This window comes from Nomascus leucogenys, chromosome 17 (genome assembly GCF_006542625.1).
Source record: "Nomascus leucogenys isolate Asia chromosome 17, Asia_NLE_v1, whole genome shotgun sequence".
Taxonomy (NCBI): Eukaryota; Metazoa; Chordata; class Mammalia; order Primates; family Hylobatidae; genus Nomascus; species Nomascus leucogenys.
The window spans coordinates 75,567,396-75,591,249 of NC_044397.1; the positions used below are offsets into that span (position 1 = coordinate 75,567,396).

General features: G+C 39.3%; 1 pseudogene; it reads right to left on the reverse strand.

Annotated features, from left to right (window-relative positions):
* Nucleotides 1–11,189: 11,189 nt before the first annotated feature.
* LOC100601181 lies at nucleotides 11,190–11,824 on the reverse strand (annotated as a pseudogene).
* Nucleotides 11,825–23,854: the final 12,030 nt, after the last annotated feature.

Here is a 23,854-nt window from a genome sequence, read left to right on the forward strand (position 1 = left end):
AGGTATTGTTATTCTTATTATTCTCACTCGACAGGCGAGAAAACCCTAGCACGGGAAAATGGTTGCTCAGGGTTGCCTGTCTGGTACGTGGCAGAGCAGGGTTGGAACCCAGGGGGCCTGACTCTAGCTTCCACAGTCTTCACCACCACAACCTGCCAGTCTGAGACTCTTAACACGACTCAGTGAGGATGTGAATTTCCTTCTTTCAGGCCTGGAAGTCCATGGACAGCCACCCAACGAGGGCAGTGTAAATCCAGCCCTGAGCCACTGCAGGAAGTGAACCGGGGATTGCACTCCTGGTCACTTAAGAGTACTTTTTTTTTTTTTTAGACGGAGTCTCGCTGAGTCGCCGAGGCTGGAGTGCAGTGGCGCGATCTCGGCTCACGGCAAGCTTCGCCTCCCGTGTTCACGCCATTCTCCTGCCTCAACCTCCCAAGTAGCTGGAACTACAGGCGCCTGCCACTACGCCCGGCTGTTTTTTTTGTATTTTTAGTAGAGACAGGGTTTCCCCGTGTTAGCTAGGATGGTCTCGATCTCTTGACCTCGTGATACGCCCGTCTCGGCCTTCCAAAATGCTGGGATTACAGGCGTGAGCCACCGCGCCCGACCAAGAGTACTTTTTATCCATTTGACATAAAGATATTGGCACAGGGCATTTTCACTAATGAAGGCAGAGGTGCAGCTTGCTTCATCTTCCAGGATGCTCTTCTGTTTCAAAAAACTATTTTGATGTTCCTTGAGCTCATATGCAAGCATAACTCCTCTGAAGGATTGGGTGTGGAGCAACTGAGCGTCTCTGTTGTGAAAACTTTTTGCAGTATAAAAGCAGTGAAAGACAGCCGGGCAAGATGGCTCAAGCCTGTAACCCTAGCGCTTTGGAGCCAAGGCAGGTGGATCACATGAGACCAGGAGTTTGAGACCAGCCTGGCCAGCATGACAAAACCTTGTCTCTACTTAATAATAAAAAAAAAGGTAGGTGTAGTGGTGCACGCCTGTATTCCCAGCTATTGGGGAGGCTGAGGCACAAAAATGAGGTGGAGGTTGCAGTGAGCCGAGATCTGGCCACTGCACTCCAGCCTGGGTGACAGAGTGAGACTTGGTGGGAAAAAAAAAAAAAAGTAGTGAAAGACGTACTGCCTAACTCAAATAATTTGCAATATAGAATTAGTAGAAAAAAACTTTTATAGAGTATTTCAATTTGTGAAAGATAAAAATATGAATATATGATTTACTTTTTAGTTTGGGATTCTTTGAATTTTTATGATATGCACAGCACGGGGTATTTGGAAGTCATACATTTTTATATATTTCTCGGGATTACTTTTAGAGCATAAACTTACAATCACAGCACCGGGATTGAACAAAGGCAGGCCACCAACTTTGAGGGGAGAATGGGATAATTCATCATAGTGCCATTACTTTACAGATGAAATTGAATCATGGAGGAATGCCCTTATCTGAGGAGTCATCACCACTAGGAAGCTATGGAGCTGGGTTTTTACAGTGTTTGTTGAGCATATGGGTGAAAGAATAAAAAATTCAGGAAAAGAAAATAAGTTCTGCCAACTGGCTCCTCAAGTGTGATTTTAACAAAAGGGTCAACATTTTACTAATAAACAAACCTCTACTAACTGCTGAAATTAACAACAAAAATTGATTATTTTGCATGCCCTTTCTCATTTATATTCAGCAACTTTGAACTTAATAACAACATCTTACAAATAACCCCTTGTGTACAGGGAGGACATTGAAGGAGAGACATGAAAACTGAGGAGAGATTAGCTGAGATGCAGAGTGGATGAGCATTTCAGACGGAGGAAATAGCATGTGAACATCTTGGAGGTGTGAAGAAACTGAGGGTTCTTGAGAGGCAAAGAGCAGGCGCATGTGATCTGAGTGAGGAGAGGGAGCTGAAGCTGGAGAGGTGGGTGTGACCAGACCATTCAGGACCACAATCCACTAAAGAGGAAGGACATGGTAAGATTCGCAGTTAAATGTCGTGCAGTGGTGTATAAAGAATGAATGGGGCTGGGCGCGGTGGCTCACGCCTGTAATCTCAGCACTTTGGGAGGCCGAGGCAGGTGAATCACGAGGTCAAGAGATCGAGACCATCCTAGCCAACATGGTGAAACCCTGTCTCTACTAAAAATACAAAAATTAGCTGGGTGTGGTGGCGTCCTTCTGTAGTCCCAGCTGCTCAGGAGGCTGAGGCAGGGGAATCGCTTGAACCCGGGAGGTGGAGGTTGCAGTGAGCGGAGATCGCGCCACTGCACTCCCAGCCTGGTGACAGAGTGAGACTCCATCTCAAAAAGGAATGGACCAGGCGCAGTAGCTCACATCTGTAATCCCAGCACTTTGGGAGGCTGAGGTGGGAGGATTGCTTGAGCCCAGGTATTTGAGACCCGCCTGGGCAACATGGTGAAACCCCCATCTCTACAAAAAATAGAAGAAATTAGCTAGGTGTTGTGGTATGAGCCCATAGTCCCAACTACTTGGGTGGTGAGGTGGAAGGATCACTTGGGCCCAGGAGTTCCAGGCTGCAGTGAGCTATGATTGCACCACTGCGCTCCAGCCTGGGCAACAGAGAAAGACGGAAAAAAAAAAAAAAAAAAAAAAAAAAAAAGTGGATGGTAGAGGGGACAAAATGGGGCAATCAGGAAACCAGTTAGGAACTGTTGGGAGACTTCAGGTGGGATATTCTGAAGCCTATAGTACAGTGGTGGGAGTTGATTTGGTGGGGGATGAAGATAATTAGGCAGATGCAACAGGAATGTTGGAGATAGAATCAACAGGGCACTATTTCATTTAATTCCTACAAATAAGGAGATTGAGTTTGACTAGAAGCTGAGAAGGGAAATACTTTCACAGCCTTCCCTGTGAATAGGAGTGGCCATAGTGATTCAGTTTTGGCCTATGGGGCTGTAAGGAAGACTTCTGAAAATGCTTCTTCTCCAGATAAAGGGCAGAACCTTCTCGGAGAACATCTTTTGCCACACCCTTGATGCTTGCATTTAAGCACAGCATGAGGATGTGACGTCTGGTGTGGCAGCAGCCAGTGAGGCAGCAGGGATGGGAATAGGAGATGCCATGCTAAGGATGCTGGCATGGGAGTGTGGAAGTGTCTAGGTCCTCGATTACACCACCCATTCCCTGAAGGAACCCTGGAACCACCTACCTGTGTACTTTTAGTTCAGTGAGATCGTACATATCCCTGTGGTTTAACCACAGATTTAAACACGGTTTTCTGTTACTTGTAGCCAAACCCATTCCTACTTGGTAAGGACTATTTTAGTTAGAGGAAGAGACGATATTGTCCAAAATGGAAAAAAGGTAATATTGCCACATTTTTTTGGACTAATAAGAAAAGTCCTTCCCAGAAGGAGGATTAGTGAAATGTTAAAGTGATGGGCAAGTTTTTAGAGGCAGAGAATGCATCTGTAAAATTTTGAGTTAAGGGAATGGGTAGATAAAAGCGTATATGTAGTGCACGGATAAGTAAACTAGGGGTAAGACCAAAAGGTGAGGTTCATCAGATTATTTGAGATATCAATGTAATTTGACTTTTAAAGACAGTGTTAAACAATTAAGACTTATTTTTCTCCATTTTTGCATCTAGAACTGTTTTAATCTGTCCCCACCAAGACACAAACACACACACACACACACACACACGTGCACACACACACAAATGGTTAGTATTACAAATATAGTTGTGTTCTGTAACTATTGATCCAGGAATCATATTGTTTGGTTCTATAAGGAGGACATGGTCTGGGCCTACAGTTCTGTATTGTTAAACTAGACGTCTTTCATGATAGATGCATTTAAAAGTTGATTCATCTATTTAGTTAATAGTAGATGACTTTTAATGTTACAATATTGACATATGCTTTAACTGGACAATGCTTACATTTCTTAATTTATCTTGTCATTATTTTTCAAAAATGCGTTGATGATTTGGGTGAGGACACGTTTTTTCTTTTTCTTTTAAAAAATTGTCACCGGGCCTGGTGGCTCATGCCTGTAATCCCAGCACTTTGGGAGGCCGAGGCGGGCAGATCACCTGAGGTCGGAAGTTCAGGACTAGCCTGACCAATATGGAGAAACCCCGTCTCTACTAAAAATACAAAATTAGCCAGGTGTGGTGGTGCATGCCTGTAATCCCAGCTACTTGGGAGGCTGAGGCAGGAGAATCACTTGAACCTGGGAGGTGGAGGTTGTGGTGAGCCAAGATCGTGCCATTGCATGCCAGCCTGGGCAACAAGAGCAAAACTCTGTCTCAAAAAAAAAAGTGCTTCTTTTAAAAAATTAAATTGAACCTTTAAATGCAATAAATATTTATACTCAAAGACAGTAGAGAAGGAATTATTAGAGGGCAAGCATTGCACTAGCAATTAAAATCAGATTTTTACAGGTTAACATGGCATCTGTTCTCTTACCAAATCTGGCATTGAATGGTAGGTTGAGAAATGTATTATCTTCCTTTGAAGCATCTGTATTGGGAACTAGGCAAAGAGAAAAACAAGATGAGAAATTTAAAGAAATATAGAAATCTAGCTAATCAAAATGAAGAAAATAAGAATCACCTATGTTCTTTTCATTCAAGGATGACCCTGGTTAATGTTTTGGTGTTAGTCCTTTTGAGCTTTTTGCCACTTATTTTCATGTTTACTCTTTTCATTTTTTCCTTTCCCTACTTTTCTTTATTCCTTTCTTCTATGGACTCCTCCATCTTTTGGAAATTAGGCATGTATCTCTCCTGTCCTTTTCCTTTATAGTCATCAATGTATGAGTAGTTTACGATTTCTTTTCTTCTTTCTGTGTATATGCATCAGTGTTGTGGATTTAGAGAGTGGGGATTTTACCCATGCATGAAATTGGAATCCACTTTTTAAAGCATCTCATCCTGTACCTTGTCAGGTTAACACAAATGCACATCTAGAAGTTCAAAAATTATAGTCACAAAACATTACTAATTATTTCAGTTCTACACATTTTCCCTGAGTACTACTTGACCTAAGCAAGACTGATTTATTTGCCCAACGCCACCTTTCTCTGCAATTCATCAACACCAGCTGACTCTTCCTGACCCCATTCCTAGTCTCTGTGTCTCACGAGCCTTTTCCCTGAATCATAGGTCTGCAAGTCATCAGCCTCCCTGTTCACCTGTCTTAGCAAATGGTCATGCAGTATCTGTGTGATCAGTGCTGGGAATGAGGAACTCACTATCTGCTGAGTCAGCTGTCCCACAGGAGAGCACTGGGAGATATCTGTTGGTGCCTCTTTCTTAGAGTAACAGCCCTTCTTGGCCCGCCTCCCCCCTTCTCCATAAGAACCTATTGATATTTTTATTCTCCCTTTGTTAGTCCAACTCTCAGATGTGTCTTCTACACTTGCTGTCTCCATTTTTTCACCCTAACTCCAATCTGGCATCTGTACCCCTCTCCCTCTAACATGGTTTCTCTAGGGTCCCCAGGCTTATAGGACATTTATCAGTCCTCATCTTTTTGACCTATCTGCAACATCAACACTGCTGGCTCTTCCTGAAAACATTCACTATTCTGTCTTTTCTTCTTTTTCTCTCTGGCTGCTGCTTTGTCTCCTTTCCCAGTCTATCCTCTCCTTTCCTGTCATATTATGAATAAAGCTAAGCTTTGGAGCTGTTACGATGAGACAGATACCATGGTAGGTGCTCTCCATGTATTATCTCATATAATCCTCCTAGCAACCACCAGCTATTTTACAGAGGATGTCAGTGGTACTCAGAGAGGGCAAAACAGCCTGCGGTTAGTAGAACCAGGATCCAAAATCAGGCAACCTGACTCCAGACCTCAAGCTTCTTAACATTTCAGGATGTTAAGAGTTCTTGAGGTTCAGTCCTAAGTCCTTTTCTGGTCATCGTTGCTATGCCCATGGCTTCAGGTGTTATTTCTGTGAAGATGACTTTTGAATTTATATCTTTAGCTTGGGCTTCTCTGAATTCCAGGTCTAAGTATTTAACTAGTTCTTTGACATTTCTGCTTGACTGTCTTAAAGGCACATCAAGCTAAATAGTGTAAAATAGGATGTCCCAACATTGTCTCCTCTTCTGCTACCTGCCCTTATTGCAGGTCTAAGTGACTGGTACCACATCTAGGCAGTAATGCAAACCAGAAACTAAGGTGTCTGTCTTGTCCATTTGGGCTGTTATAGCAAAATACCAAACACTGGCTGGTTTACCAACAACAGAAATTTGTTACAGTTCTGGAGGCTGGGAATTAAGGTACCACCAGATTTGGTGTCGGGTGAAGACCCATGTTTTGATTCATAGATGGCTGTCTTCTTGCTTTGTCTTCACAAAGTGAAAAAGGTGAGGGAGCTCTTTGGGGTCTCCTTGATAAGGATACTAATCCCATTCATGAAGGCTCAGCTTTCATGATCTAATCCCCTCCCAAAGGCCTCGCCTCCAAATGCCATTGCATTGGGGATTAGGTTTCAACATAGGAATTTTGGGTGGACATAACTGTTCGGTCTATAGCAGTGTCTTTCTTGGTTTCTCACTCTGCTGAGTCTCAAATCCAGTGTGTCCTAAAGTCTGTCAACTCTATTTCTTGAATGCCCCTTGCATCCAACTACCACCTTCCATTTCCATTGCTCCTCTGTAATCTAAACTATCATCTCTCAATTGCAACCACAAAAACAACCTAACTTGAAACGCTTTATCCACTTTTGCCCTGCTTCATCCTGTATCTTATGGTACCCAGAGTAACCATTTAACCTTATCTCCCTGCTTATAACCCCACAACAGTGCCCCCTTGCATGTGGGATAAGAACTGACGTCACTTATGAAGTCCTATATAATTATATATGACCTATATAACCTCATTCTTCAGCCCCACCTCATTCCTCTCTTCCCCTCCAGCCACACTAACCTCTGTAACCCTCAGTGAAACATTCCTTGACAATCCCCTCACCCCCAACCAAACCATATGGTACTTCCATAGCATAATTATTTAATGAAGAGTGCTGTTCTTTATTCAGTGGTTTACATTTATTCTATTTTTGCTGTTTATTCTTTCTTGTGTCTTGTAGTTTCTATCTGAGAATACTTCTCTCTGAAATACATCCTTTAGATTTTCTTTAAGTGAGGACTGGCTGGTGGTGAGCTCTTTTTAGCTGCTGTTTGATATTTTGTCCTAATACTGATATGATGTTTTTGTTGTGTATAGAATTTTAGGTTGGCAGTTATTTTCTTTTAGTACATTGAATATACATTATTTCACTGTCTTTAGGCTTACATTATTTCTGCTGAGAGGTCAGCTGTCAATTTGTCCCTCTTTTGAAGGTGACTGGTACTTTCTTTTTTCCCTCTGCTGCTATTAAGATATTTTTTCTCCTTAAGTTTTCTTTAGTATCACTGTAATGTGTCTAAGTATGGATTTCTTTTTATTTTTATACCGTTTGGGATTATATGCTGCTTTTTTTCTCTTCAGAATTTAAGACTTTATTTTCCTCTTCAATTTAAAGTAAAAGTACATTATAGTGTAGATCAGTTTCTTTTCCATAATTACACATTTCAAGAATCTTCCACTTCTTATACTTTCTTTAAAAAAAAAAAAAAGAGAGACAGGTGTCTTGCTGTGTTGCCCAGCTGGTCTTGAACTCCTGTCCTCAAGCAATCCTCCCACCTTGGCCTCTCAAAGTGTTGGGATTACAGGAATGAACTACTGTACCTGGTCTACTTTTTAATATTTTTCATGTTTTTAAAAATACATATGTCGCAATTAGGATTAAGTTTGGCTATTAAAGAGTGACTTAAGAGAGTAGGTCATTTCTCTCATGTAAAAGAAGGCCAGAGGTAAGCAGTGGCAATGTCTTTTCTGCCTGAGCAGCAGCAGTAGTCACAGGTTTAGAATGACATTGACACTCACAGGACCCAATAAGCCTTGTGGCATCCAATCTGACACCCTGTTCACTTAACTTTGCAAGATACAGAACAAGAAACAGCACAACAACATGGCAGCATGAGGCTTATTTCAGCAGGAGGCTTTACTCCAGCCTGCCAAGTGTCAGCTCAGGTATAAGGAAACAAGATCATCCGGTGGGTGCAGAAGCCACCTGGCTTGGAAGCTTCATGCTCCATGAGAACTAATACCTGTTGAGATAGCCCATAACTGTAATTTCCAGGAGTCTTTGCAATGAGGAACACTACACTTAAGGAATCTCAAAACTCATATTTTTCAATGGGCACTTATAGTACGTGTCACAGTCTTCTTGGTCCAGATACAGTTTACCAATAAGGGATCATCTTTAATCATAAAGATGATCCAGTATTGCCTAGTATCACAGTTGACATTCCATTATTACCTTGCCTAGTAGGCTTCCAGAGAAATGATGATGAAAGGCAAAGTCATTTTACCAGGGAAGAGAAAGGGCTTTGTTAACCCTTTACTCAGAGCAGTCCAGGGCAGTCTCGCATAATCCGGACCCAATCTTCTATTCTGTTGCTCTGCCACTCAAGGGTTTATTTCCAAGGTTGCTTTAAAGTCCAAGAATCCTGCTGGAGTTCTAGCCACCACATCCATGTTCTAGCAGAAAGAAAGAGAAGATGAGCCTACCTGCTTCCTCTTATGCCTTTAAGGAAACTTTCTGGAAGCATCACTCAACACCTCTTATTTTTTTCTTGAGACAGGGTCTCACTCTGTTGCCCAGGCTGGAGTGCAGTGGTGCAATCACAGCTCACTGCAGCCTCAACCTCCCAGGCTCAAACAATCCTCCTACCTTAGCTTCCAGAGTAGCTGGAACTACAGGCATGCCCCATTATGCCTGGCTAATTTTTGTATTTTTTGTAGAGACAGGGTTTCGCCATGTTCCCTAGGCTGGTCTTGAACTTCTGAGCTCAAGTGATCTGCTCATCTTGACCTCTCAAAGTGTTGAGATTACAGGTGTGAGCCACCGGGCCTGGCCCAACACTTCTAATTCAATGTCAATGGCCACAACTTAGTCATATGGTCACATGAATGTGTGATTTCCCATAATGGGGAAAGTGGGCACATTACTAGTCTGAATAAGTTCTGGGATTCTGTTACAAAGAGAAACAGGGAGAACAGATAATTGAGTCAGGCGGTTAGCAGTCTCTCCTATACATATGTATGGTGGGAACAATAGCTTCTTATTAAATGTTGATATCAGGCTGGGCAAAGTGGCTCAAGCTTGTAATCCCAGAGCTTTGGGAAGCCGAGGTGGGAGGATTGCTTGAGGCCAGGAGTTCAAGACTAGCTCAGGCAACATAGTAAGACCCTGTCTCTACCAAAAAAAAAAAAAAAAAGAAAAAGAAAAAATTAGCTGGCATGATGGCATGCACCTGTAGTTCCCAGCTGCTCGAGAGGCCAAAGCAGGAGGATTGCTTGAATTCAAGAGTCCCAGGCTTCAGTGAGCTATGATGGCACCGCTGCACTCCAGCCTAGGTGACACAGTAAGATCATGTCTCAAAAAAAAAAAAAAAAATGCTGATATGGTTTGGCTGTGTCCCCACCCAAATCTCATCTTGAATTTTAGCTCCTATAATCCCCATGTGTTGTGGGAGGGACCTGGTGGGAGGTAATTGAATTATAGACTGGGTTTTTCCTTTGCTATTCTTGCGATTGTGAATAAGCCTCATAAGCCTCATGAGATCTGATGGTTTTATAAACGGCAGTTCCTCTGCACATGGTCTCTTGCCTGCTGCCATGTAAGATATGCCTTTGTTCCTCCTTCACCTTCCACCATGATTGTGAGGCCTCCCCAGCCATGTGGAACTGTGAGTCCATTACATGTCTTTTTGTTTATAAATTACCCAGTCTCAGGTATGTCTTTATTCGTAGTGTGAGAATGGACTAATACAAAAGCTGAGACTAAAAAAGTCATATAAAACCTAGGATATATGTGCTTACGATTTGACAATGCTTTTTATCAAAGTAAGTTGTTTTCCAATTAAATACAAGACTTTTTGAAGAAAAAAATTCCTCCTCCAGAACATTAGTTCTCTAACCCATTAAAATAGTTACATCTCCATCAATTGTGAGATGTGATTAATGTGAGGTGTGTTTTAACTATTAATTTCACCTAGGCTAAACTAGTTAAAATTGCTGTTTTTTGTAGTCAGATACAAATATTGACAATTTCATACAGCTCAACCTATAACAAAGTATCTATATTTGTGAATAATTTACTTAAAAATACAAATTATCACAGATTTAGGTTACTGCCCTAATAAAATCACGATTACAGTTGAATTCCAGCAATCTTGCTCAAGTGAAAAAAGAGTGAATTGACAGCTGGAATATTAGAAATTGTACTTTTATCTTTAAGCACTTCAAAATTATTTTTCTGTTTCTAGATAAAATACATGTTGTCGTAGACTGAAAAATGGTCTCCCAAAAGATTTCCATGCCCCAGTCCCTAGTTTTATGCTTGTATATGTTAAATTACACAGCAAAAGAGACTTTGCAGATGGAATTAAGGTTATAGACCTTAAAATACAGAAATTATTCAAGTGGGCCCAATGTAATCATAATCAAATGGACCTTTAAAAGTGGAATATAAGACAAAAGTGTAGGTCAGAGAGAGGTATGATGAGGAAGTAACAGGAAAGGGGACATGACCCACCATTGCTAGCTCTGAAGAAAAGGAGACCATGAGCCAAGGAATGTGAGCAGCCTCTGGAAGCTAGAAATGGCCCTCCGCTGGCAGACAGCATTGAATTCTGCCAACAACTGAATAAGCAAGGAAATGGATTTATGGCCCCCTACTCTGCCCCCAGCCTCCATAAAGGAATGCAGTCCTGCCAGCATCTTGAATTTAGCTCAGTTAAGACCAGTGTCAGATTTCTGACCTACAAAACTATGATGATACATTTTGCTGTTTTCAGCCACGGAGTTTGCGGTCGTTTGTAACAGCTACAATAGAAAACTGATGTACTTACCTTAGTAAAACTTTGAATTTAAAGGACTTATCAGAGAACTGTCCCTAAAGTCATTTAAGCTGAATTTTAAAAAATTCAATTCATGTCTGTTCCTGAGTGATTCTGGTAAAATAAGCTGTGATGTGACTGGATATGTGTGTATAGCCAACAAAACACAATAAAATAGTGAACAGCTGAAAGCTATACAGCTGGTTACCTTTATATAAGAACACTAGAAAGCTCATAATGCGTTATTATGAGAAACATTTCATCTAGGAGTGATTTCTAAGGCAGCATCTTGAGTTTCTATAAACACAGAACCTTCTGTCTCAGAAGGGATGTCACGAGGAGGACCACAATCCTCTATGTTCACGTGCAGCGGCTTCTCCTGTTCACGACTCAGGTTTGAATCTTCCTTCCAGTTCCAAAGGTTTATCTGAGGCCAAAGCTATCACTTCTTCATCTTCATTTTTATGTAGAAAGCTACAAATCATGCTGGGTCTAGAGGAGAAATCCTTATCCTTGATTTGCAGCCATTCCACCCCACCTGTTTTCTCCTCCTTCCTTCTCTGTCAGAAGAGTTCTTGTTATGCTGACTTCTGCCCTGTATGGCACTTGTATTTTAGCACTGTGTACTCCTTGCCCTCTCTATCCACACGTTCAACATTTTCTTCAAATATAACACAGGTCCCAAGAGTGTCTTCAGACTCCCCAGCCAAGACATAGCTGTCCACTTGAAGAAAGGGCTTCTTGGTGTCAATTCTCAAAATTTTGCATTTATTTTCACATTTCGAGAGAAAGTCTGAATCAACAATTCCTGACAATTCCATGAGAACCAGCTGTTCTCCCTCCTCCTTCTTCCTCTTCTCCATCCTCTGGATTCTGTTCCTCTGCTACTGCCATGGTCCCACAGCTCTGGATTATAGGCTTCTTATTTAAGTTTTCAACTATTATCTCTTCAAACATACTCTCCACCCCATTCTATTCTTTTTTTTTTTTTTTCGAGACAGAGTCTCACTCTTTCACCCAGGCTGGAGTGCAGTGGCGCGATCACGGCTCACTGCAGCCTTGACCTCCTGGGCTCAGGCGATCTTCCCACCTCAGCCTCCCGAGTAGCTGGGACTACAGGCACAAGGCGCCAAACCTGGCTAATTTTTTGTACTTTTTGTAGAGACAGGGTTTTGCCATGTTGCCCAGGCTGTTCTTGATCCCCTTGGACCAAGCAATCTGCTGGCCTTGGTCTCCCAGAGTGCTGGGATTACAGGTGTGAGCCACCCAGCCTGGCCCTCTTTCTTTTCTTTTTCTGGAATTGCAATTAGACATTTGTTACACCTTCTCAGTCTACCCTGCCATGCTTCTTAACCTACTCTTTTATTTTTTGCCTTCTCTGATGCATTCTAGAGAATTCTTTCTGATCTATGTAACAGTTCATTAATTCTGTCTTCTGTTGCATCTAAACATCTGTTAAATTCCTTCATTAATTTATACATTTTAACTTTTTCTTTTCTAAATGTTCTGTCTAGTCTTATTTCAAATACGTTAGGACACTATACTTTTCTATTCCTTGAAGATATTTTTAAGCTTGTATTTTTAAACTTTAGACATACTGAACATAGTTATTTTATAATCTTTGGCTGATAATTCAAAAATCTGAAGTCTTTGAAGGTGTTTCTTTGGTCTGTTTTTTTTTTTTTTTTCTGCCAGTTTCCACTCATAGGGTCTTGTTTCTTGATATTCTTAGATATTATCGTGTGTTACTCATTCTACTTTAAAAATTACTTTTGGAAAATTTAAGGCCTAAGACAAAGGTGACTTACTCTAGAAAGGATTTTCAAGAGGTTAGGGGAGTCACCAGACATGAACACTGAGTTCGTGGCTTGAGGTTTCTTGGACAAAACAACTGATCCACAGGGGCACTGCTAGCCCATAGTCACACCCTCCCAGGGATCAGTCCATTCATTTTTCCCTCCCCTACAACCTCCAGATCTTTTTTGTGCCAAAGTAACTTAACTGTCCGTGCAGTCCTGTGGGTGGATATGGGTATGGTTTACTTCTGGTTTGCCCATACCCTGATTTAGGAGAATCTCCTATTAATCTATTTTTGGTTAACCTTGGGTTTAATTGCTCCCTTTTGCTCCAGGGACTGTCAAAACTGGAGTTGTTTCTGCGCCCAGTTGTTCTCAGCAGGAGAATTCATCCGAATAACCTAGCCTGCCACTGACAGAAATGAGTGTGTTTTAATGATATTGTAAATGGTTTGCTTGGTGTTTGTCCCATTGACTATAATTTTCTTATTTATTTGTTTATTATGATACTCCCTCACTAGAAAGTGAGTTTCATTTTTAATGATCATTTACATGATGTTTCCTATGTATCAGGTACACCTCCATGATAAACTGTAAACATAAAACATAATGTAAATATTATCTCATTTAATGTTCCTAAAAACCCTCTGAAACAGACACTGTTATTATAATAGATGAGGAAACTGAGACATCAAGAACTTACTTTACGTTCCTAAGGCCACACAGCTGGGAAGCTTAAAGGACCAGCGTTTGACCTCAGAAAGACTGGCTTCCAAGTCCCGGGACCCAACTAATCACTGTGTTGTGTGTTTCTCCACGAGTGCTAAGACATCTCACTAATGAATCTCTAGCACCTGGTGTGGCACCCAGCAATAATGGTTTTCAGTATTGTTGAATGAGTTACCATAGAATGCATACAAATTAATGCTTCATTGATTATAACACTACTGACTTGGAAATGTAATAAAAATGGCAAAGAAGACAATTCTGATTTGTCATTACTTGTAATAATGGCTTGATTTTCTTTAATTCTGAAATGTGAGTACAGCATGTAGACCAAAGTATCTGATACATTTTTGTTTTGTTGTTACATTGGAAGAATATTATATTGTAATGCCTTTGAAGGAGATAAAGTTGGGTAATAGGATACAGATGGAGCAGAATAATGAAATATCAGAGAATGGCCGCTGAGATTTTCTTAAATATTGTACTTAGGGAATAAACGATTTGGAGGGCATGAAATCCTGGAATAAGGCTTCACAACATGTCCACACTCTTAGAAAACAAAGATAATTCAACTTTGTTATTTGTTAGAAAATCATTGATGTGAGTAGAAGTCACGTGTTACCCTCCAAGGCAATGTTCTCTAGCTGATCACCTGGTTCCAGGTCAAAGCTGGGGTAGCCTAGCTCCTTTAGAAGGTGACCTGCTATCTGCTGTTGTTAATATCCCTTTTCAAAGCACTGATTTGGTTATGCTCCATTTGCCAAGTCTTATTTTCTCTCTTGTGGTTTGTCGATGTGTCAGCACATTACGTCACAGGTGCACAGGTAGAAGGTAGATATCTGATGGAAGGGTAACATGATGCAGGAAGTGAATCTTTTGGTTTCCTAACCTGTATCAAGGCCAACGTCAGATGGACATAGTTGGCAGGCCTTAAAACATGGCTGCTTTCCTAAGTCACATGCTGTCAGGGGAGGCTCAGCAAAGTTTTGGGAGCTCACCTTTGCTCAGTGCTACCCCAGGTGAATCTCATACTGTGCGCTCTCACTTAGCGTCAGGCTCATGCATTTGGTGTCATTGTGCTTACCTAGGGAGAGGAGCTGCTTTAGCTGCACTGATAGACCTTTTATTATAATAGTACGTTTTGAATTTTTACGATGGGCTTCCCACTTCTAATGGCCAGAGCTACCATAAGAGACAGGAACTACCAGTCCTACAGTTGTATCTGTGAAAGTTGAAGCAATTTGTTTACAGTTAAAGGACCAGAAGAGGTGGAGTTATGTTGGTTAGGTTTGTGTTACTCTGCCCCTGATAGGGTGTTCTTCTAATATGGATATTTAAATCTCATGCTGGCATTTAGTTAATCACCACATTAATAAACATTTGTTAGTATGAAGGCTATTACATCAAAAGAAACAGCAGTATTTTTAAAATTCTAGTACATCATTGTCTTCTAAGTTTCTTACTGAAAATAATGCTAAGTCATATGTGGCTGCTTAAGTATTAAGCCCTATGGACTCACAGGGCACTCAAAACAAAGCTCAGATTAACTCTAGGAATTGTAATTACATACGTTTTTTTGTGAAAAGACTTGATGGTTGGTTTGAATTACTAGCTGTGTGGCTTTGGGAAAATTACTTAATATCTTTAGGCTCTCGTTTCCTTATCTGTAAAGTGGGTATGATACCATCTACTTAAAGTAAACAATGCATTTATTAAAGTCCCTAGCACAGTACCTGACACATAATAGGCACCAGTAAATGTCCATTTCTCTTTGACTAATGTCTTTCATTGGCTGTGTGGGAAAAATATGTGAACAAACTCTACACATCAATCCATTCTAAGTGCTTTTTGGAAGTAATGGTAGAAAGTCTTACAGAACACTGTCATTATTGCAGTTTGGGGCCAGTTCCTCCCCGACTCCCAATAACATAACGTTAAAATTTACTGTAGAATATTTAATATACAACAACTTGCTATGAATCCGTTTTCGGCAACACAACAATTAAATCAAGCAGAAGTTTTCTGTATGTGATTCCAGAATGCTCTTTATCCTTTCAGCACTAAAATGGCATTACCTGTAGCTAAAGGAGGAAGTGTGCTCAGTTAAGCTTGAAAGCAATGGTACAAGAAAGGGATTAGCAAATTGCAAGACAAAGTCCTTAGAAGTAAGGTCACCACCAGACTGTAGCTGGGGCACAAGCCAGAGAATATGTTTAATATGTGCTGCTCCATTAGTTCCTGGAATCTTAAAACATAACCTGCCTCACTGAATCATAGCAGAAGGAGGAAAGCAACAGGAGCATCATGTCTCTGCTTTTTCAGACAACATAGCACTGATTTATTTTCAAAAAAATTTTTTTAAATTAAAGTAACTTATGCACATAAGTTTAAAAGTTAAATGTTATTGAAGGGCTTGGAGCAAATTATGGGGGTTTCTCCTCATCCTTTCCCTCAGTCCTCTTCTGCCATTACTTCCAACAATCTTAGCTTTTTATTTCTGGCATTTACGCATCTCCGTATTTCTGAACTACATGTGTGTCATGCTTTCTTTTGATTTATCAGTATGAGCCATTCTGTAAACATTCTATAATGATAATTAAGAATTTAGTTTTCTCATACCACCATGACTTCTGCCTCCCTTCTCCCATACTCCCACTAGAGAATATTATAACACGTTTGCTTAATTGACTATTCTGTGTTTATATTATTGTGCCCATGCAAATATTGCTCAGGCTAAGCACCGTAGCGTGTAGATGTATGTTTACTTTCTTTTTGTCTTTTTCTGAAGTTAACGATGTCTTTTTTTTCCTTTCAGTTTGCTTGTCTTTGTCCCTATTTCTACTCCTTTAACACCTTACAATGGCTTCTTGGTGCTTTTTTTCTGTCATTTTTTTGTTTTTGTTTTGCCTTTTTTTTTTTTTCCTACAAGTTCAATCACATCAATAATATACATGCTGCATTTTGGTTTTCTAACACCTCTCTCTGGCCTGCTGCACAGCCTCCTCCTGGGAATTCCTTGAGACGGGTTCTTTATTTCTTGGATTTTGAGTGTTGCTAGGTGGGCTTGCTTGTTCTGGTGGAGCATGTCATCAGATGATGCAGCAGCAGAAGACACGGTGGGGGCATCCTCAGTGTCTGTCTCTAGTCACACAGCGACTGGTCTGGACTGTTTGCCCTCCATGCTTAATACACAGCTACCCTCCTGGGATCTCCTTTTACCCTCATTCTCAAGAGTCCCTTTGTTTCCTCCCTGATACTGAGTTTCCTTCTTTCTTTCTCACATCTCACGCCTTCCTGGCTTACTCCCTCTGTTATACTCTGTGTCTTGCTTTCTGGTTCGTTCTCTCAGATTTACCTCTTCAGTAAAGGCCCGTCTTCTGTTTAATCGGTTCATTCGGTATTTCATTTCACTGGCTTTTTAAAAAATTATACTCATTTTCAACTTCTGTTTTATGTTTTCATTCTTTTGTTATAGTTTCTATTCTTTGGTTTGTCTCTTTAACCATTTTGAATGTATTTATCTTACAATATTTTTTTTTTTTTTTTGAGATGGAGTCTCGCTCTGTCGCCCGGGCTGGAGTGCAGTGGCGCGATCTCGGCTCACTGCAAGCTCCGCCTCCCGGGTTCACGCCATTCTCCTGCCTCAGCCTCTCTGAGTAGCTGGGACTACAGGCGCCCGCCACCACGCCCGGCTAATTTTTTGTATTTTTAGTAGAGACGGGGTTTCACCGTGGTCTCGATCTCCTGACCTCGTGATCCGCCCGCCTCGGCCTCCCAAAGTGCTGGGATTACAAGCGTGAGCCACCGCGCCCGGCCTATCTTACAATATTTTATTGTTCGTATACCTTCACTTAGTTGATGGCTAATTCTACTGTATCTACTTACTATATTTACTGTTATCTGCTTTTTCTTGCTCATTTTTATATTTATTTTTTATCGTTGATTTAAATTTTTTTATTTTTAACTTTTATGGGTACATAGGTATATACATTTATGGGGTACATGAGATGTTTTGATACAGGCATGCAATATGCAATAATCACATCATGGAGAATGGGGTGATCCCCTCAAGCATTTATTTTATGTGTTACAAATAATTCAATTATATTCTTTTACTTATTTTTAAATATACAATCAAATATTTAAAAATTTGTATATTTTAAAATATACAAATAAACAAGGTGACTGTATTGTCACCTTGTTGTGTTGTCAAATAGCAGGTCTTATTCTTTCTAACTATTTTTTTGTGCCCATTAACCATCCTCACCTCTCCCTCGCCCCCCACCCACCCTACCCCTCCCACACTCTGGCAATCTTCCTCTCTGTGTCTATGAGTTCAATTAATTTGATTTTTAGATCCCACAAATTAATGAGAACATGTGATGTTTGTCTTTCTGTGCCTGGCTTGTTTTACTTAACATAATGACTTCCATTTCCATCCATGTTGTTGCAAACAACTGGATCTCACTCTTTTTTATGGCCTAATAGTACTCCATTGTGTATAAGTACCACATTTTCTTTATCCATTCATCATGGGTGCTTACGTTGCTTCCAAATCTTGGCTATTGTGAACAGTGCTGCAATAAACATGGGAGTGCAGAATATCTCTTCAATATACTGATTTCCTTTCTTTTGGGTATATAATGAGCAGTGGGATTGCTGGATCATATGGTAGCTCAACTTTTAGTTCTTTGAGGAACCTCCAAACTGTTCTCCATAGTGGTTATACTAATTTACATTTCCACCAACAGTGTACAAGAGTTCCCTTTTCTCCACATCCTTGCCAGAATTTGTTATTGCCTGTCTTTGGGATAAAAATCATTTTAACGGGGGTGAAATGATATCTCATTGTAGTTTTCATTTGCGTTTCTCTGATGACCAATGATGTTGAGCACATTTTCATATGCTGTTTGCCACTTGTATGTCTTCTTTTGAAAATCATCTATTCAAATCTTTTGCCCATTTTTTGATTAGATTATTAGATTTTTTATAGAGTTGTTTGAGCTCTTTTTTTTAGAGTTATTTGAGCTCTGGTTATTAATTCCTTGTCCGATGGGTAGTTTGCTGATATTTTCCCCCATTCTGTGGGTTGTCTCTTCACTTTGTTTATAGTTTCCTTTGCTGTGCAGACATTTTAAAAAACTTGATGTGATCCCATTTGTCCATTTTTGCCTTGGTTGCCTGTGCTTGTGGGGTAATACTCAAGAAATTTTTGCCCAGACCAACGTCCTGGAGATTTTTCCCAATTTTTTTTGTAGTAGTTGCATAGTTTGAGGTCTTACATTTAAGTCTTTAATCCATTTTGATTTGATTTTTGTATATGGCTAGAGATAGGGATCTAGTTTCATGCTTCTGCATATAGTTATCCAGTTTTCCTAGCACCATTTGTTGAAGATACTATCTTTTCTACAGTGTATGTTTTTGTCACTTTCATCAAAAATAAGTTGACTGTAGGTGTATGCATTTGTTTCTGGGTTCTCTATTTTGTTCAGTTGGTCTATGTGTCTGTTTTTATGCCAGCACCATGCTGTTTTGGTGACCATAGCTCTGTAGTATAATTCGAAGTCAGGTAATGTGATTCCTCCAGTTTTGTTTTTTGTTTTTGCATAGGGTAGCTTTGGGTATTCTGGGTCTTTTGTGGTTCCATATAAATTTTAAGATTTTTTTTTTTCAATTTCTGTGAAGAATGTCATTGTTATTTTGATAGGGATTGCATTGAATCTGTAGATTGCTTTGGGTAGTATGAACATTTAAACAACACTGATTCCTAGAACACGGAATATCTTTCCATGTTTTGGTGTTCTCTTTACTTTTTTTCATCAGTGTTTTATAGTGTTCATTATAAAGATTTTTCACTTCTTTGGTTAATTCCTAAGTATTTCATTTTATTTGTGGCTGTTGTAAATTGGATTACTTTTTTTATTTCTTTTTCAGATTGTTCACTGGTGGTATATGGAAATGCTAATGATTTTTGTATGTTGATTTTGTATCCTGCAACTTTACTGAATTTATCAGTTCTAATAGTTTTTTTTATGGAGTCTTTAGGTTTTTCCAAATATAAGACCATATCACCTGAAAACAAGGATAATTTGACTTCTTCCTTTCCAATTCCATGCTCTTTATTCATTTCTTTTGTCTGATTGCTCTATCTAGGACTTCCAGTACTATGTTGAATAACAGTAGTGAAAGTGGGCATCCTTGTCGTGTTTCAAATCGTAAAGACTTTCAGTTTTTCCCCATTCAGTATGATACCATCTGTAGATCTGTCATATATGGTTTATATTATGGTGAGGCATGTTCTTTCTATACACAAGTTTTATGAGGGCTTCTTTTTTTTAATCATGAAGGTATGTTGAATTTTATCAAATGCTTTACCAGAATCAATTGAAATGATCATATGGTTTTTGTCCTTCATTCTGTTGATATGATGTATTGCATTGATTGATTTGCATATGTTGAACTATCCTTGCATCCCAGGGATAAATCCCGCTTGATCCTGATGAATAATCTTTTTATGTATTATTGAATTCAATTTGCTAGTATTTTGTTGAGGATTTTTGCATCAATATTCATAAGAGATATTGGCTTGTAGTTTTTTTTTTTATGTGTCTGGTTTTGCTATCGGTAATACTGACCTCATTGAATGTATTTGGAAGTATTCCCTCCCCCTTCATTTTTTGGAATAGTTTGAGTAAGATTGGTATTAGTTCTTTAAATGTTTGGTAGAATTCAACAGTGAAGCCATTGGGTCCCAGGCTGTTCTTTACTGGGAGACTTTTTACTACAGCTTCGATCTCATTACTTGTTATTGATCTCTTCAGGTTTTGGATTTCTTCCTGGTTCAATCTTGGCAGGTTGTACATGTCTAGGAATTTGTCCATTTCTTCTGGATTTTCCAATTTATTGGCAAATGAGCCAATAAATTTGTTGTTCCAATTTGTTGTTCATAGTAGCCCCTAATGATCCTTTGAATTTCTGTAGTATCAGTTGTCTAATTTTTTGTCTCTGATTTTATTTATTTGGATCGTCTCTCTTTTTTTCTTAATTAGTCTGGCTAAAGGTTTGTCAATCTTGTTTTATTTTTCAAGAAACCAATTTTTTGTTTCATTGATCTTCTGTGTTCTTCATTTCAATTTCATTTATTTCTTCTCTAATCTTTATTATTTCTTTTCTTCTACTTATTTTGGGTTTTGTTTGCTCTTGCTTTTCTAATTCTTTTTTTAATTTGAAAAGGAGAGGAGTCTTTATTTCTTATAAAGCATCACAGCCTGCAAGATGCTTTTCTGGTTCTTCAAGATGCATTGTTGGCTTGTTTATTTGAAGTTTTTCTTCTTTTTTGATGCAGGCACTTATAGCTATAAACTTTCCTCTTAGTACGGCTTTTACTGTATCCCACAAGTTTTGATATGTTGTGTTTTCATTATTTATTTCAAGAAATTTTTCAATTTCCTTTTTAATTTCTTTATTGACCCACTGGTCATTCACGAGTATATTGTTTAATTTCCATGTATTTTTATAGTTTCCAAAATTTCTCTTGTTACTGATTTCTAGTTTTATTCCACTGTGGTCAGAGAAGATACTTTATATTCAATTTTTTTATGTTTTAAGATTTATTTTGTGACTTAATATATGATTTATCTTTGACATTGATCCATGTACTGAGGAAAAGAAATTGTATTCTGCAGCCATCGGATGAAGTGTTCTGTAGATATCTATTAGATCCATTTGGTCTATAGTGCAGATTGAGTTAAATATTTCCTTGTTGATATTCTGTCTGGAAGATCTGTCCGATGCTCAAAATGGTGTATAGAAGTCTCCAGTTATTACTGTATTAGAATCTCTCTCTCTTTAGCTATAGTAATATTTGCTTTATATATCTGGGCACTCCAGTGTTGAATGCATATACATTTAAAATTGTTATATCCTTTGACCGCTTTATCGTTATACAGTGACCTTCTTTGTCTCTTATAGTTTTTGTCTTGAAATCCATTTTGTGTAATATAAGTGTAGCTACTCCTGTTCTTTTTTGCTTTCCATTGGCATGGAATATCTTTTTTCATCCCTTTATTTTTGGTCTATGTGTGTCTTTATAGGTGAAATGTGTTTCTTGTGGGCAACAGATAAATGGGTCTTGTTTTTTTTAAATCCATTCAGCCACTTTATGTCTTTTGATTGGAGAATGTAATCCCCTTTTACATTCAATGTTATTATTGATAAATGAAGACTTATTTCTGCCATTTTGTGATTTGTTTTCTGGTTGTTTTGTGATCTTCTTGTCTTTAGTGAAGCTGATCTTCTCTGGTGATGTGGCTTAGTTTACTGCTTTATATTTTTTGTGTATCTGTTACATGTATTTTAGTTTGAGGCTACCATGAGGCTTGCAAATGCTATCTTATAACTCATTATTTTAAGCTGATAACAACTTGACACTGTTTGTATAAACAAATAAGCAATAAGAAAACTAATAAAAACTTTATACCTTAACTTTGTCCCCCCACTTTTAACTTTTTATTGTTTCTATTTATAGCTTATTGTACTATGTCTTGAAAAGCTGTTGTAGTTATTATTTTTGATTGGTTCATCATTTAGTCTCTCTACTTAGCTTAAGAGTAGTTTACATGCTGCAGTTAGTGTTATAATGTTCTGTGTTTTTCTGTGTACTTGCTATTACCAGTGGATTTTGAACCTTCAGGTAATTACTTATTGCTTATTAATGTCCTTTTCTTTATGATTGAAGTACTCCCTTTAGCTTTTCTTGTAGGACAGGTCTGGTGTCGATGAAATCCTTCAGCTTTTGTTTGTTAGGGAAGTCTTTATTTCTCCTTTGTGTTTTAAGGATATATATATAATTATTATTATTATTTTTACCAGATATACAGTTCTAGGGTAGAACTTTTTTTGCCTTCATCACTTTAAATATGTCATGCCGTTCTGTCCTGGCCTGTAAGGTTTCCACTGAAAAGTCTGCTGCTGGACATATTGGACTTCCATTGTGTGTCACTTGTTTCTTTTCTCTTGCCTCTTTTTGGATCCTTTCTATATCCTTGATCTTTAGGCATTTGACTATTAAATGCTTTGAGGTTGTCTTCTTTGGGTTAAATCTGCTTGGTGTTCTATAACCTTCTTGTACTTGGATATAGGTATTTTTCTCTAGGTTTGGAAAGTTATCTGTTATAACTCCTTTGAGAAAACATTCCATCCCTATCTTTTTCTCTACATCCTCTTTGAGGCCAATAACTCTTAGATTTACCCTTTTGAGGCTATTTTCTAGATCCTGTAGACATGCTTCATTGTTTTCTTATGTTTTTTTTGTCTCCTCTGATGTGTATTTTCAAGCTCATTAATTCTTTCTTTTGTTTGATCATTCCTGCTATTAAAAGACTGATGCATTCTTCAATATGCCAATTGCATTTTCAGCTACAGAATTTCTGCTTGATTCTTTTATTTGAGTCTCTTTGTTAAATTCATCTAATAGAATTCTGAATTCTTTCTCTGTGTTATCTTAAATTTCTTTGAGTTTCCTCAACACAGCTATTTTGAATACTCTCTCTCTGAAAGGTCACATATCTCTGTTTCTCCATGATTGGTCCCTGATGCCTTATTTAGTTCATTTGGCGAGGTCATGTTTTCCTGGGCTGTCTTGATGCTTATAGATGTTCATCTGTGTCTGGGCATTGAAGATTTAGGTATCTGTTATAGTCTTTGCCTTATGGGTTTGTTTGTACCCATCCTTCTTGGGAAGGCTTTCCAGATATTCTAAAGGACTTGGGTGTGGTGATCTAACTGCATCTTCTTTAGGGGGCACCCCAAGCCCGGTAATGCTGTGGTTCTTGCAGACTTGTACAGGTACTGCCTTGATGATCTTGGATAAGATCTGCAAGAATTATCTGGATTACTAGGCAGAGACTCTTGTTCTCTTCCCTTACTTTCTCCCAAACAAATGGAGTCTCTCTATTCTGAGCCACCTGAAGCTGGGGGTGGAGTGACACAAGCATCCCTGTGGCCACCACCACTATGACTGTGCTGGGTCAGACTTGAAGTCAGCACAGCACTGGGTCTCACCCAAGGCCTGCTGTAACTACTTTCTGGCTATTGCCTAAGTTTGCTCAAGGCCCTGGGGCTCTACAGTCAGCAGTTGGCAAAGCCAGGCCTGTGCCCTTCCCTTTAGGGTGGCGAGTTCCCCTAGGCCCCTGGGCAGGTCCTGAGGTACAGTCTGGGAATCAGAGACTAGAGTCAAAAACCATAGAAGTCTACCTGGTGTTTTATTGTACTGTGGCTGAGCTGGCACCCAAACCACAAGATGCAGTCCTGCTCACTCCTCCCTCCCCTTTCCAAAGACAGAGGAGGCTTAGCACATGGCCACTGCCACCACAGGCCCATGGGGAGTACAGCCAGACTACCG